This window comes from Chrysemys picta, chromosome 4, assembly GCF_011386835.1.
Source record: "Chrysemys picta bellii isolate R12L10 chromosome 4, ASM1138683v2, whole genome shotgun sequence".
In the NCBI taxonomy this organism is placed as follows: domain Eukaryota; kingdom Metazoa; phylum Chordata; order Testudines; family Emydidae; genus Chrysemys; species Chrysemys picta.
The window spans coordinates 25,220,443-25,232,503 of record NC_088794.1 but is presented as its reverse complement, the minus strand read 5'-3'; positions in this window follow the sequence as shown (position 1 = coordinate 25,232,503).

The window sequence follows — 12,061 nt, the reverse complement described above, 5'->3', positions numbered from 1 at the left end:
AAGAGCCAATAGGAGGGCTAAAACTTTTTAAAATTGGGGGGAAACTTTCCCTTTGTCTATCTGTTGTTGCTCTCTTGGGAGAGGAGACACAGAGCAGCAATGCTGTAAGAAGCTTGTGCCAGGTATGAAAAAGCATCAAATCATACCTAGAATTACTCATTTGAAACCCCAGATATGTAAGTAGATCAGGAAATGTCTAGGAAGATGCAAGTAGGTTTCTCTCTTTTATTTCTGTAAGGCTTGTGGACTCCTCTGCTAACCCCCAAATGCTTGTTTTGCTGGTAACCATTAAGCTGGACCTCAAGAAAACCATTCTCGATGCTTAATTATTATATTTGCTCTTTTAAAATCTAGCAATAGCCTAAGTTCCAGATGTATTTTCTTTCTTTTTGTTTTTAAGAAAATTTACCTTTTTTAAGAACGAGACTGGGTTTTTGTGTCCTAAGAGGTTTGTGCATTTGTTGTGTAATTAGCTGGTGGCAACAGCTGATTTCCTTTGTTTTCTTTCTCAGATCTTCCCCGGGGGTGTGTATGTGAAAGGGCTTGAGGGTACCCCACGGGGAGGAATTTCCAAGTGTGCCTTCCTGGGTTCAAAGGGTTTTTTTTGTTTGTTTGTTTTGCATATGGGTGATGGCAGCATCTACCATCCAAGGTAAGAGAGAAACTGTAACCTTGGGGGTTTAATACAAGCCTGGAGTGGCCAGTATTAATTTTTAGAATCCTTGTGGGCCCCCACCTTCTGCACTCGGAGTGACAGAATGAGGAATCTGGAGCTCCCACAACCTCCCTAGGCAATTTAGTCCAGTGCTTAACTACCCTGACAGGAAATTTTTCCTAATGTCCAATCTAAACCGTCCTTGATGCAATTTAAACCCATTGCTTCTTGTCCTATCCTCGGAGGTTAAGGCGAGGTTAAAACAACCTATTATGTACTTGAAAAATGTTATCATGTCCCCTCTCAGTCTTGTGTTCTCCAGACTAAACAAAGCCAATTTTTTCAATCTTCCCTCATAGGTCCGGTTTTCTAGATCTTTAATCATTTTTGTTGCTCTTGTCTGGACTTTCTCTAATTTGTCCACATCTTTCCTGAAATGTGGCACTCAAATGTTTGCTTTTTTTGCTTCATTGTTACAATGTTGACTCATATTTACCTTGTGACCCACTATGACTCCAGATCCCTTTCTGCAGTACTCTTTCCTAGGGAGTCATTTCCCATTTGGTATGTGTGCAACTGATTGTTCCCTCCTATGTGGAGTACTTTGCATTTGTCCTTATTGAATTTCATCCTGTTTGTCAGACCATTCTCCAGTTTATTCTGAATTTTAATCCTGTCCTCCAAAGCACTCGCAACCCCTCCCAGTTTGGTATCATCCACAAACGTTATACATGTATTCTCTATGCCATTATCTAAACCATCTCAATACCTGGAAGACTCTCTGGAAGACGAAGACTTTGAGAGGGAATGCAGCCTGGATATAAAGAACTGTAAGATGCTTATAATCTCTCTTAGGGTGAGAAACTGCTTGATTCAAATCTTGCTTAGTCTGTAGAATTTAGACTGTGTTTATTTTTATTTCTTATGTAACCAACTTTAATGTCTATGCCTACTACTTATAATCACTTAAAATCTATCTTTCTATAATTAATAAATCTGTTTCCTATTTTACCTAAAACAGTGTGTTTTTGGTTGAAGTGCTTAGAGAATCTCAGCTCAGGTTAACAAGGGCTGTTGCATGTCCACTACCCTTTGTCAGAGTAGCGAACTAATTAATGCGCTTGCACTGTCCAAGGGAGTTTTGAGAAGTGTAATACGGTATACTGCTGGGGTGATTTGCTGATGCCTCTCTCTGTATAATTCATGAGTAGCTTGGAGAGCCTTCATGCAATTCAGTTAGGTGTGGGTGTCCACATGCTGATGGCTGAGTGATCACAGCGCCTGGAGGGTTTTGCTATTTGTCACGGGCATAGCATTGTGAGAGACAGCCCAGGCTGGAGAGTTAAAGTGGAACAGCAGTTCCAGGTTGTACCCTGGGGATCCCATCACAGTGGCACAGCGAGGAGGGTGAAATGCACAGCTTGTTGTTCTGATCAAGATTTGCACTTCATATACTAGTGTCCATATTTTAAGTGAGACTTTAAGTGGGTTGCCTGAACACAGTCAAGAGAGAATTACAAGTTTGTTATTTTCTCTTTGCTTATTTCAGGAAAGGGAAATAGCAGCAGAAAGGCATACAAATGACTGAGTGGTGAAGTTGCAAAGTTAGAACTGTACTGCAGGTAGCAGAAAAACAAAAAGAGCACCAATGAATCTTGGAACTAAAGCAGGTGGAGGCAGAGAGAGAGGTGGGCAGAAAGGAAGCAGCACACAAACGAGCCCTAGAACGCCAAGCCAAAGAAGCTGAGGAAACGGAAAAAGAGCGGAGGCACCAATTGGACTTGCTAGAAAAGCAGAACTAGAACTGTCCCACCCTAATGATTCCCATCGCTCCAAAAATCCACAAATGGGAGCAGTTGTATTCTGTATATAAAGAGACAGGTGATGTCACAGAATATTTTACTACTTTTGAGAAGCTGTGTGCAGCTCATGTGATTCCTGATGACAAGTCCCCACCCTGATTGCAAAATTAACTGGTAAAGCTCTGAATATACTCAATGAAATGCCAATTTAGGATGCTTTAGATTATTGTAAATTCAAAGAAACAGTTTTGAAATGACTTCAGATTACCCCTGAAACAGATAGGGTGACATTTAGAAATATTAAGAGAAATGTTGGTATGAGTAATGAGGAATCTAATGGGAAAATAGGTGAGGGGAAAAGGTGATGAAAGTTTTGAACAAATGTTTGACCTTGTTGCTCAGGAGCATTTCCTAAGCATATATAAAGATGATGTAAAACAGTGTCTATGGGATAAAAATTTGAAAACTGTGGATGAGATGGCATCTCTACCTGATAGCTTTGAGCAGACCCAGGCATCTATTGAGAGTAAGTCACAGAAAGGGGGGTTTAAACCTGGTGGGAAGAGGTAAAACCTGTTTTACCTCTGGGAAGAAAAAGGGTGGCTGGGCACTTACCTCCCCAAAACCATTCCTCTATTCCACATCCCAAACCTCCTGTGAAATAGAAGAGACCAAAAGATGCTAATTGTAATTCCACTGATCACCTGCTGGGAGGAAGAAGGCAACAAGTAGCCATGTTAATGCAACTGTCCTCAGCACAGGAGCCTCTGAGGCACCTGATACTTGAAATGTTGGTTCTATGGGATTAGCCTCTGCAGAAACAGACATGGAACACATAAAGGTTGTCAGAATTAATGGCAGGGAATATTTGGGATGGAAGATACAGGTGCAGAGATTTCTGTGGTTAAGCAGGGTGTAATTCAAGAAGGTGACACATTGCCAGGACAGATGGCAGAGCTTTTATTAGTAGGAGATTTCAGGATTCTTGTGCCTTTGGCCAGAATGTGCATAGAAACTGGTGGGTTAGAAAGTGAATTAAAGCTGGGGATAGCGGATGATATCCCCATAGACATGCTTATGATAAATGATTTTTCCCTGTACCTCAGGCTGTTAAGGTGTCTGCCCGCAGCAAGAAGGAATATTATGCTGGGGCCCCAGAGGGAAAGGGTAAAGTTCCCAAGACTGCTGAAGGAAAGTGAGAAAGTCTCTTTGATTTTTCTGCAGCAAAGGGAAGAAGCATGCTCGGGGGGCGGGGGGTGGAGTTTGAGACCAGCTCCTGCACTGCAGCTGAATGCAGCACCTCCTCCAAAGGGGGCGGGGGGAGTGCCTATCACTGAGAGAACTCTTTGAGTTGTTAGCTGCAAGCCCTTTGCACCTGAACAAGGGGAAGATCCTGCTCTAGAGAGCCATCCTAAAGAAGGAAAATGGGGAAAGGATTTCTGTGGGAGATAAGCAGCCCAATAAGCAATTGGCATTGTCTAGCCAGTAGCATAGGGAAGGAATAGTGGGAGCACATGGTCATAGAATATCAGGGTTGGAAGGGACCTCAGGAGGTCATCTAGTCCAACCCCCTGCTCAAAGCAGGACTAATCCCCAGACAGATTTTTTTGCCCCAGATCCCTAAATGGCCCTCTCAAGGATTGAACTCACAACCCCTGGGTTTAGTAGGCCAATGCTCAAACCACTGAGCTATCCTCCCCCTAATGATGTCTCCTCACTGGTGACTTGGGAAAGGATGCCCAGGACTGAGTGGCTGATTCAGCATCTGTGCACCCAGGCATGCCACCTGTAACTCAGGTTCAAAGAGGGGACTGTGTAAGTGACCTTTCAGAGGATAGCAGTCACATGGCTAACTTCTCAGGGACAGAGAAGGGGGTGATGGAGGGTACCCCAATCCAGGTCCCAGTTTTCCAGGACACCAGTCTTAATATGCTTGTGGAAATTAACTGTGTCTCTTTAAGACAGGATGCAGATTCTACTGAGGAAGTGGTGGTTGTCTGTGATCATGCAAACGACCAAGCTGTCAGAGGGGAGGGCGTCTTCCTCCAGTCTGCTAACTCACAGAAAGCAGCTGAGAGAGAGTTGCTGGGAAAAGGTACATCTGACCAAAGAGTGACACTCTTAACCCAGAGAGGACAGATCACAACCATCTAGAAAAAGGGGGCTGGGAAAGTCCTAATGCTGGGAGTGGGGAACACAGGGTAACCTCAAGAAGGGAGATGGATTTCTTGCATATGGACGTCCTGGGGTTGGGAGACAGTTCTACACAGGGCCAGCCAATATGCAGAATCGTCCAACAGCCTTATCTCACCAGACTCTGGAGTACTAAATCCCCAGAGATATGATTGGATTGAAAACCTAGAAAACCAGTAACTGAACACATGCTAAGTTCAGGAAGGAGTTGAAAAACACAATTAGTATTGAACAAACCAGACTGCCTAAACAGAAGGCGTAGTATGACAAAAGATATTTGTAAAGGGAAAGGCCCATCTGTGATTTGGGTTTGGTGCTACTGTTAAACCTCTTGATAAAAATGTGGATATTAATGGTAAACCTGATGACAAAGAATTTGGGGCTGATGGTAAACCTGATGAAAAGGTGCAATATGCATGATTTTGGGGGAAAGCTTTTGGATATGCTCGGAGTGGTAAATAAGATCACACTGTGTGTTAAGTATCAGAGAGGTAGCCGTGTTAGTCTGGATCTGTAAAAAGCAACAAAGAGTCCTGTGGCATCTTAAAGACTAACAGATGTATTGGAGCATAAGCTTTCGTGGGTGAATGCCCACTTCGTCAGACGCATGTAATGGAAATTTCCAGATGCAGGTTCTTGCCTGCATATTTATACCTGCCTCTGGAAATTTCCATTACATGCGTCTGACGAAGTGGGCATTCACCCAAGAAAGCTTATGCTCCAATACATCTGTTAGTCTTTAAGATGCCACAGGACTCTTTGTTGCTTTTTACTGTGTGTTAAGAAGACCTATGGTAATGCTGCTTTTCAGCTAATACCTGTAAACAAAGTTGGAGCCATAGTAAACCTTGTTTGCTGTATGAAAGGGGAAACCTAGGCATACCACCAGGGGCGGCAGGTTTGTATAATTTTTGGTGGTGGCCAGAACGGATGCAGGAATGGGTTTGGGGTGCGGGCTCTGGAAGGAAGTTTGGGTGTGGGAGGGGTGCGGGCTCTGGGACAGAATTTGGGTGCTGGGTGCAGGCTCTGGGCTAGGGCAGGGGGTTGGGGTGTGGGCTCAGAGGGAGTTTGGGTGCAGAAGGGGGTTTGGGGGGCAGGCTCTGGGAGGAAGTTTGGGTGTAGGAGGGGTGCAGGCTCTGGGAGGGGGTTTGGGTGCAGGCTCTGGGCTGGGACAGAGGGTTGGAGTGCAGGGCATGGGGCTGGGCTGAAGATGAGGAGTTTGGGGTGCAGCAGGCAGGCTGCCCTGGGGCTGGGGTGGGGGGCCAGAGAGAAGAACTCCCCCCAGCCCTCTCCCCACTGGCAGCAGCAACATTCACTCAAGCCCCAAAAGGCTGCTGCTCAGGAGGTCCAGCCAGGATAAGCTCCCCCCCGCCACCAGAGTTGCCTCGGAGTTGCCTGACGGGGGGCGAGGGGGTTGCCATGTTCAGCCTGCCCTGGGAACCACTCCCTTGTAGCTGGCTGCAGTAGCGGCCAGCGAGAGACTGCAACGCAGAGCTGCCCAGGGCAGGCAGGGACGCTCAGGGGATGCATGTGGGGGTGGCAGGCGGGGCCAGGCCCCAAATTTGCTGGAGCCTAGGCACCACGGGCCTATACAGCTCGCTGTCCCTGCATATCATTTCATTGCTTTGATGGCTAAATGCCAAGATATCTACACTTTAGAAAACATTAATAACTCAATGTAGATAACACCAATTGGAGAAGCAAAAGCGTTAACAATGCTGCGAACATACAAGTAGATGCTTTCTAGCAACTCAGAGAAAGCACACTTGCTAACTTTTGATATCACTAAACAGATCCACAAAGTGTTAAAAGGTCCACAGAACTTTGCAAGAGCATATAGGTAACAATACAATGTTTAGCAACACTTGGGAGTTATATATCAAAACCTAAAGAAGACCTTAACGAGGGCTGTTGCATGTCTACTACCCTTTGTTTGAGTGGCAAACTAATTAATGAGCTTCCACTGTCTAAGAGAGTCTTGAGGATTGTAAGACAGTATATTTCTGGGATGCAAGACTTAAGGCTGGGGTGATGGGTGGTGCCTCTCTCTGCATAATTCATGAGTAGCTTGGAGAGCCTTCATGTAATTTAGCTGGGTGTGGTTGTCCACATTCTGATGGCTGAGTGAGCATAGCACCTGGAGGGGTGTGCTGTTTGTCACCGGCATAACATTGTTAGAGACAGCCCAAGCGGGAGAGTTAAATGGGCCCAGCGGTCCCACAGTTCCAGGGTGTACCCTGGGGGTCCTGTGACAATACCTCACAAGGCCTACTTCGTACAAGATTTATCATAGTCCTCTAAAAGTGATGAACATAAGGGTGCAGACTGTTCCAGTAAAACACCCAGACTGGGGCTGCATGAGGCTTGGGGACTAATCCCCTGTATGAGCATCATGGCTCTCCCAGCTCCTACTGACTCAAACTGGTAGGTTAGGGGCTCAGTCCCTCTGACTCTCAGGGCTGGGGAGAATGGGTCTGTCAGTCCAGCCCACCCCATCTCCCCCTCACTGCCCCCAGCTTGGGCTTGTCCCCTTTCCTTCAACCCCTGAGCACACTCCCCTTGCTTTGGGACTGGGGCAGCCTTTTGAGGGATGTTGCTCATTGCACTGCCTGGGATCACAGACTGGCAGCATGGGGGACTGTGCTGACATGGGGATGGACCCACAGGAACAATGGATCATTCATCCCCCTTGCTGGGGGGGGGGGGGGCCTGCACACACTGCCCCTGCACCACTCCGTTCCCTTCCCTGGGATCGAATTGCACCATCATCTAGATGTAATCATGAGGCTGCAGTCCCCTGTACCACTTGTGATTTCCCGGTAGGACCAGCTGTATTCAGGTCTTTGGAACCTAAACGAGCCTTCATGAAACACAGCATCACTTCATCTCAACAGCAGGAACCCTGTACGACAAGAGAGGATTAAAGCAACACAGGTCCTCCCCGTATCCAGATGAAGGACTTGTCTATGGAATGAGTGAATCAGAAACAGCTAGACAGTCTTTGATGAACTCCATGCATGAACACTCATGTGCTGGAATAATGGAATGTGTTCCTGCTTAGTTTATCCCACACGGGGAGTTGATCAGGAATAGATATTGCACTTTAAATTCCCACCTTACCTTAATCCAAGTCAGCTTTCAAGTGGAGACGAGCTCTGAGCAGCTTAATTTAGTCAGACACCCCAATTTTAGATTGGGGGGCAGTCTGTTTCCCTATAATCCCCGTGTGTCTCTCTTCTCCTGCCAGCTGAGGCAGATCTTTTACTCCTCTCCAAGTTCCTTTGTCTGTCCCAGGCATCCCAAACCTAGACTTCCCAGCAGTTGTTCTTTGCATTGTCTTTTAACCACTGGTAAATGCGTGAGGGGCTCTCTCCAGCTCAGTATTTACCTGTTGGGATGGGACATAGAGCAGAAGGCAACTGTCAAATACTTGGGCAGCATCACGGCCAGTGCTGGAGGATTCTCGAAAGATGTGGCCAACATATAACAGCAGCTACTGCCATGTTACTGCAGGCCCTTCGGCAGCCTCTTTGGAGACCCCAGGACATCAAGCTTGCTACGAAGCTGCAGATCTCTAGAACCCCAGTTATGCTAACTCTGCTCTACAGCAGTGAAACGTTGGTGCTGAGGAAGGCTGACGAGCAGCAGAAGAATTTTTAAATTTTCATTGTCTCCATCAGCTTTTCCATAGCAGCAGGTCAAGATCAGCAATAAGGAGATTCATAGTTGAACCCAAGCAACTGCCTCCATCAGCACAGGTTTCTCTTTCCTGGTGCGGACATGTTCTTAGGATGGAGAATGAGCAAATTACAAAGCGTGTTTACCCAGGAGTGCTGCTACTTTGCCAGTGATCACATGGGTGCCAAAAGCTTTGCTGGCACGACAAGATTGCCAGTGATGGACATAAACCCAAGATCTTAAGGACCTAGTTAGAGATCGATCTGGGTGGCACATGATCTGCAAGGCCACATCCCTGGAGATTTGCCGGGGTGATGATGTGGGGGCTCTATGAAGTGTTTGCTTCTCTTGGAATGAACCACCTTTGTAATCACAGCAAGTAACACACAATTGAACAAGCAGAGGAACGTATAATATTCATAAAATCCAGACATCTTCCTGGGGAGGCCACAGCACCAGAGAAATCTCCCTTCCTATTCCTGTCCCACAATTGCTTTGCAATCCACGCTACACCCCTAGCAATTTGGTGGCAGAGAATTTCATGGAGGATGATCAGAGCTCAGTTCACTCTGTGCCACTCTCCTCACCCCCCTCTGGCACCCTTCCTCCCTCCTTCTCATGATCTTTAATCTGACCCACCCCCACTCTTGCCTCTCCCTACCGGGTGCCTGTAACTTGATCTCAGCCTGGCAAGGGCTCCGGAGAGCCAGCCACATGATACTATGGGGCTGCTGGCAAGAACAGCTGGTGTCCTCAGGAATCCACTGAGTAGGACAGTTCTGATCAAAGCCCGATCCTGCTGCCTGCGGGGGGGGGGGGTGTCTGCTCCTCCCTCTTCTCTTTAATCTTTCCCCTGGCACATGTGGGGCAAGTTTCCCAGGGAAGCTGGGGGACCTGCCCCCCTTTTAGGAGATTAGCAATCTGTCTAGATATGCTGTAAATCAGCTTGTAAGAGAAGATCTAGGACCTGTGTTGGGGTGGGTCAAGCGAGATGGCTCATTCTGGCCTCAGAGTCTGTGGTCCCCCTACTCATTCCTTTCCTTCGTGGGCCACAGGGAGATCAGAATTGCCAGTATGCTCACACCACTCACGTCTCTGTGTTATGACACTAACTGGCCCAGCCTCATTCTTCAGGGCTATACTTAAGAGACGTTTTCAGCAGATGCCACCATTACACTCTTCAGTATGCTAGCAAGTTTTGATTCTTGGGAAAATATACTGGGTGGTTGGTTGTTTGGGGTTCTGCAATGTTCTGGTAGGCAGTGATCCTGGGGGTGAGGGAGCTGGCTGAGCAGTGGGAAAGTTTGCTGTCTGCCTTGGGCTTTCACTGGAGTCCATTTCTGAAGGCAAAGTTGATCCTTATGAACCAGGCACTGGGGTTGGGCTGAGCCATATGGAAGCACGGATTGCCGTGTGCTGTTTGACCACCTCTGTTTCAGGACTTGTGTATGTAAATAGTGAGTTACCTTAGACTCTATCCATACTCCACATCACTGATTCTCTTCTGCTGGGAAGATGAACTGCAAGGTCTCAGAGGTCAGCTGCCCCCGGCAAAAGGGCTATGCTGGTGCCAGGACTAGGTCACTGATGTCAGAAGGGACAGAGATACTGTACAGAAACACTGTAGTCCTTTAGAGGAGGATTTGTGGCTGGGACAGAGCAGGATACATTAGGATTGGAACTAGCATGAGCACTGACTGGTAGTGGAGAGCATCCAGTGCTGAGCCCCCACCCTGCTCCCTGCAGCACAGTACGTGTGCTCCTCCCAACACACACACTGGGGCATTGGGGTCAGCACAGACTACTGGGGACAGCACCCCTTACTGAGCCCCCACCATGCTTCCTGCAGCACAGTGCCCCCCAGCACCATGCTAGTTCAGCAGCAGAAGGGGGGAAAAATGAGAGGGGATCCACCACCCATAGTCAGATCTCAGTCTCTCCTGCCTCTCACCACGCAGGGTTAGGGAGGCTCTGTGTCCTGCAGCTCCAAAGCCTTGGTCCTGTCATTAGGAGTGTCACCAGCAGACTCAGCAGCAGGCCTATGAAACCTGCTCTGCGCTGGGCTGGGCACTGCAGGATGCTGCTGAAGCAGGGACAGGAGACCATGGATGCACAGCCACCTCTCCCTATGGGCTGCGTCTGCCCAGAGCTAGAGGCAACGCCCTGCTTGCCCCTTTGGGCCACTGCTCTGCAGGGGAGGGGGACACCCTCAAGGAATTGGGCATTCCTCAAAGCTGGGCATGGGGTGGCTCCCTGCTCCTGTTGCCATCCTGCTGGCATGTGAGGGGTGGTCTTAAAGCAGCAGGCTCCACCACATCTTTCCCCAGCTGCTGGCGGGGCTTGGGACAGCTTGGTAGGAGCTGCCCCTCTAAATGACATGGTCTAGGTAGCCTGCCCTTAACACCCGCCATGGCTGGAGGCAGGTGCAGGGGGGTCCAGGCTGGGTGGGGGAGAACCCCAGGGCAGCAATGATGCAGGGAGGGATTAGGTGAGTTTGGGATTCCTGCCCCCCCCGCCCCGCCTCACATACCCACATCTCCACTTCCATCCTGCTTGCGGAGGCTTCCCAGAGTTGAACCGATGCCGCTGGGAAGTGAAGGGCATCCTAGGGGAACCTAGCAAGGCCTGGGTATGGAGGTGAAGCTGGCATGACATGGGGTTCTGCCAACAACTGGTGAAGGCCAATGAGATGTGGGTGGTGCTGCTTGCTGGCCTGAGCTGGCCTCCTGGGGGAGGAGGGGGGTGACACGGAAGTGTGAGGATAGGGTGCCACACAGGCACCAGGGAGATGGGCACCAGAGCTGACAGCAGCTCCCCATGCAGGGATCTGTGGCAGGGCCCTGCTTGGCAGGGTCTTGAGAGATGAGCCCAGTTCTCCACTACAGAGCTTTGCACTGTCCTCTGACCCAAACCCCATCAGAGCCAGGATATTGGGCTGGATGGGTCCAAGGGTCTGATCTGGGGTTGGAGGGTGGGGGGCAGATATACAGGGCCGGCTGGGCCCATGGGTCTGATCTGGGACAGTAATTCCTTCACTCCAAACTGGTCAGAACCCCAGCATTTTAGGCAGCTGAGTCTGAATCCCAGGGCCCTGGCTCAGGCCCCTCTAGGTAATAGCTGGGGAGGGGGCTGGATGGGCTGATGCTCCCTTAGCCCCACATGCTGTTTGTGCCTGAAGTGCCAGGGTCTTGGCCTCCGAAGAGGCACTAGGCAAGTCTGGGGGCCTCGAAGGAGCCTGGTGAGGGATCCCAAGGCACAAGGTGACTTTACCATTGTTAAGAATGGAGCTGAGGCCAACTGAGGCACCCCAGGCTGCCCTCCATTCTGGAGTGGGCTCCAAGAGGTTTGCTGAGCCGGGAGGGGAGGCCCAGGAGGTGGACAGTCACTATGGGCTCTGTCCAACCGCAGCAGCTGCTGGAAAAGGCAGGGTCACAGAGAAGACAGGAAGATGACCCCTTGGCAGAGCAGGCCTGGAGAAGGCTGGCCACCATCATCATCATCTTCTCTGTTGTCGCTCCTCCAGTTGAGACCCAGGAGGGGAAGGCTCTGGGATGGAGGGAGCTGGGGCCCAGGTTGCCCCAGGGGAATGGTGCTGTCGCTCCCATGGTGCAGGAGGAGTTGCTGGGATGGACCCTGCAGACAGGAGAGGCACAGGGAGGTAGCTGGCAGTGCCTCCTCATTTCTCTGCAGGCCACTGGCTCCCTCTACGTCCCGTTCTTCCTTGGCTGCTGGA